Source organism: Panicum virgatum, chromosome 8K (genome assembly GCF_016808335.1).
Source record: "Panicum virgatum strain AP13 chromosome 8K, P.virgatum_v5, whole genome shotgun sequence".
Lineage (NCBI taxonomy): Eukaryota > Viridiplantae > Streptophyta > Magnoliopsida > Poales > Poaceae > Panicum > Panicum virgatum.
Genome location: NC_053143.1, coordinates 20,927,318 through 20,931,609, shown reverse-complemented (window position 1 = coordinate 20,931,609; position 4,292 = coordinate 20,927,318). Strand labels below are relative to the sequence as shown.

The window sequence follows — 4,292 nt, the reverse complement described above, 5'->3', positions numbered from 1 at the left end:
ATCCGAGCAGGAAAAGTGGACTAGAGGTAGGTAGAAACACCAAGTGGATTTACTCTATGATAGCAAGGCCAGATCAAGAGTTGTACACCTGTTCCCACTCACCCCGATGTCAGCCAGGAGTGACCTGACTAACCCTGAGGCACCGGTCTACTGTCACGAAACTAATGGCTAACCATCCTGCTTTCCCGATCTGGGTTGCATCGTCCCGTCAGAGGATGCCCGGGACTGTGAAGCCTTCCTACTTGGATCTCATTGGACCCTGCTAATCGGGAGCTATAGGATCTGCATACAAGTATGGGGCCACGCTAGCTAGCTCGGACCGGGTCCACCCTCATAATGGATATGTGGTGTGCACATTTGACATAGCTCCTTTTCTGGGGCGCTATCTCGATCTATATTGCCGAGGCGAGCATCTTCATCCAAGTGCGTCTCCTTCATCACGGTCCGTGATCAGCACCCATTACAGGTATTGCCCGCCAGTCTCCGCTGAAGTTCCTGAGGGAACAGTCCACCCGAAGGATACTCGCACCCGCCACAGGTGTTCCGTAGGATTGTTCCCAACAAACAATCCCCAGCTCCAGATCCGAAGATCGAGTATAGTTCGCTCGCCCCTGCTAAAAAAAACCCTAATCATCGACTCCTTATATGGGGTATTTTTTACTCACGCCAAGACTATCATAGCACAAATTCCCACACATATAACTTAGCATCCATAGGAGCCAAAGCATTCAATGATTCAAGGTAAACATGAGAATTCAAGGAATACGATAAATAAATAGGCTATTCAGGTTCATCTCATCATAACTGGAAAGTAAAGCATAGCATATCTTGCAAGCAATGCCTAATAAATAATCAATCTCAGATGGGGCGTGAACCTGATAGGTCTGCCTCGGTCTTTGGGGCTTCTAGTCATCAGGTACGTCCTCCTGAGTCTTTTGGGTGTGTGGGAAGTCCTCCTGGATTCTCTAGTCATCCAGGTCGTCGGTCATCTCCTTCTCGTATGGATCTAATCGTAATTATGTATAAACACAAGAACCAAAGTGCAAAAGTGCACAAATGGCTCAAATAAGATCGAAACACACAACAAAACCTACTTTAATGGGTAGAGCATGATTTTAGAAGAATTATGAAATTGGTTTCATACTTTTCGAAGGTTCGGTTAATCTCTACTACATATAATCCACCAAAAAATCTTTTCTAAACACACCCACCCACTGGCTTACCACAGTCATTATCTCTCATCACCTCTCCTAAGTACACCCACAATTGTACACCTAAATCTCTGCTACCCATTCAAATCAACAGCTGAGATTAGTTCATAGATCTACTTTCTCCTACTGACTCAGATCCAATGGACCAGATTGCCTGGACCATACATCATCACTCATCCCTCCTCCCCTCCCGAAACCCCCGCCTGCAAGCCTCCCGAAAAAAAATTACCAGAGTCCAAACGTCGCGCACGCGGAGAGCCCGGCGGCGGACAGGCGGCGGCCGCGTCCGCGGAAGCGGACAGTCCGGCAGGGGAGGCCGCGCTCGCATGCGGAAGCCGCGGCGGTCGACGCTGTGGAGCAGGCGCGGGGGCTGACCACCGCTCCTCGCTTCTTTCACCGCCCAAACCCTAACCATCTAAAACCCCGGGGCCCTCTCCGATGGCTGCTGCCGCCCTCCCCACCCTCCCCCGAGCGCCCCAAGATGTCCTCCTCGTCCGACCCGGAGGCCGACGCCCCCACCTCGCCCTTCGCTGCCGGCGTCGTGAGCGCTGAGCCCGGGCAGCCCCGCCGCCCCAGGTATAAGCGCCGCAAGGTCACCATCCTCCTCGGCTAACAGAAGAACCCGGGCGCGCACACCATCGAGTTCGACCTCGAGGAGGCGCTCTACCAGGCCGGCGCCATGCCCGACGCCGACCGCGCCGCGCCGCGCCGGTACAACTGGGCGTGCGCCGCGAGGACGGACAAGGGCGTCGGCACTGCGGCGCAGGTGGTGTTCGGATCCCGCCCTACCGATGCGCACGCCATGGATCTGCCGCCACTTCGGCCTCCTGCTGCCCCACGACGGTCTCGGCACCCAGAGACCGGCTCCTGAGTAACGGCGCTAGAGTGGTGGCCCCGCCGCTCCGATAGTAGTGGAGCCATGGGATCATGCGTCACGGTGGTGGCGCGGCCATGGGATGCATGGGCCGAGGGGGAGCCGAGGATCGCGATGCGGAGGGAAGAGGAGGCACCGGTCATGGTGTTGCAGTACATGGTCATGCTTCTTGGCATCAAGGCGCTGCAGGGGAAGAAGCCGACCGGCCAGGGTACAACACTTCAACACCAGGATCCGTGGGGGATTTCAGCGAATGCAGTGGGCTCAGCTGCAGTGATGTGACGGTTTTGCCTCACTCACTGCCGGTGGGAGGATACTGGTGAGCTCGATTGCTTTTACTTTATTCAGTATTGGTTACTATCGTCTCGTTGGGTAGGAGATTACGATTGCTTGTTATAAAAAAATGCCTAAATTTGGCGGTTTGTTTCCTCAAAACACCTAAAAGATAATGATTTTCTATCTTCATGATTGTAGCTCAAAAAGTTGCCTTTGTAAAGTAGCTTGAAACTAAAGTTATGGGGCAGACCTTACGGTTGATGGGGAATTGAAGTGTGAGAAATGGATTCGGGATGATTAAAGCAACTCAGAGGAGTCAAAGATGAAATCATGGTTGAACCGTTTGATTGGTAGGCCGAGCATCGATTGGCCATACCCATCTACAGAGGGCAAACAATTTGTTTTAACCACAACAGCTGGTCAGGAAGGCTACCTTGTCAGGTGGGACTAGATAAAATGCTCATGCTTAAAGAAATCGCTCTCTGAAATAAAATTTTCTCAGAACATCTATAGCAATTGTGGTACTTAGGTTTTCAGAGTAACTGGCATAGCCATGGTATGTTGCCTAAATGTTCTTTAGTTTGTGACCTGTAGGAATATGTGATCTGATCCTTCTTTTCCTCTATGGTTTGCAGGCTATGCTTTTGGAGTTACGAGAGTGAGTAAATGTGTTTGCATTGGAAATAACAGGGCATACTTGAAGGTTGTTGCATGTAGGTAATAGCTCTTTGCAGAAATCATGTCTTCAACCAAGCTATGTGAATTTGTTTGGGTGAACCATAGTATTATTTAATATGATCTTTTTTGAAAGCCTATTGTCATACGTATATTGAGCTTACTTGGGACATTCTGACTTCTGAATATCAGTGTGATTCTTAATTGTTATTATACTAAATTACCAGCTGTTAACTTTGATGGGCTGCAACAAGCACAAATATGAATAGGCAGTCAAGGTACGATGTGCATACATGAAGTCTCTTTCTGTCAGAGCCATTAGTGTGGAGTACATTTCTATTATGTTTGTTCACCATATTAGGTTCTGATAACTTTTATTTGAATGGGGCTGCTTATCTGTAGTCCCTCTCATGCCATCTTTACAATATGTGTTGAACAAAAGAGAACATCTGGTACGTCTGGTAGAATAGGTATAGGATACAAAAGTCCGCGAAACAGCTAGCTTCTGGGATCAGTTACAGCACACACGCACCATCGATATGATCTACTCATCAATTTGTTTTTCAGAGTGAATTTCCTACACACCACAATTGGATTCTAGCTCACTGGGATCCAATAAGGATGTTTACCTGAATTTTCCATAAATTTATTAGCACAGTCTTTTTTAGCATATATAATTATAGATAACTCCTGCCATTTTCATGAGGGTATTCTAGGGTACAAAAGCTATTTTGCAAAAATTGGAAGATTCTTTGCAGAAATTTTGCTTGCAACATGAGCTGGTACTTTGCTTTGTTCTCTACTGTTCATTGGATTGCAGGTTGGCAGACTACTTTCTTGTGTCCCAGTGGCTGGTTGGATGAATGGATGTAGAAACAAAGGAAAGTAAAGGACACTAGATTGCTCAATATTTTTCTTACTATTTTTTCTCTTCCTTTCCATCGTTTCTTGTTCTGTAACCTATTCAGTTGATGGCGCACCTGTGTGTCCAGGAGAACGAGCTCGTGCTGGTGAGGAACACGTTGCTGCCACGCCCACCTTCGTCAAGCTTCAGCTGTACACCACGGACTTCCTTGACGTCTCCCACCACAAGGACTGCGAGTGCTTGGATCTTTGTTTTTTCTTCAGGCTTTGTGGGTGAACATTTAGCTAACGTTTGACCTTTGAATTTGCCCATGAAGGCTGGAGTATAACTTCCGCAAGTTCAGTTGCGTGACCGCTGGAGTTATACTTGGTGGTTTTGAAAAGGCTGTTGG

The 4,292-nt window shown here is 48.4% G+C and overlaps 1 long non-coding RNA gene across 1 annotated transcript; it reads left to right on the top strand.

The window, feature by feature from the left end:
- The first annotated feature begins 2,995 nt into the window (after positions 1-2,995).
- LOC120644180 lies at positions 2,996-4,016 on the top strand. The gene is made up of 2 exons (XR_005663481.1): positions 2,996-3,078; positions 3,264-4,016. It is a non-coding gene; the product is annotated as an uncharacterized LOC120644180 (long non-coding RNA).
- The last annotated feature ends 276 nt before the right edge of the window (positions 4,017-4,292 follow it).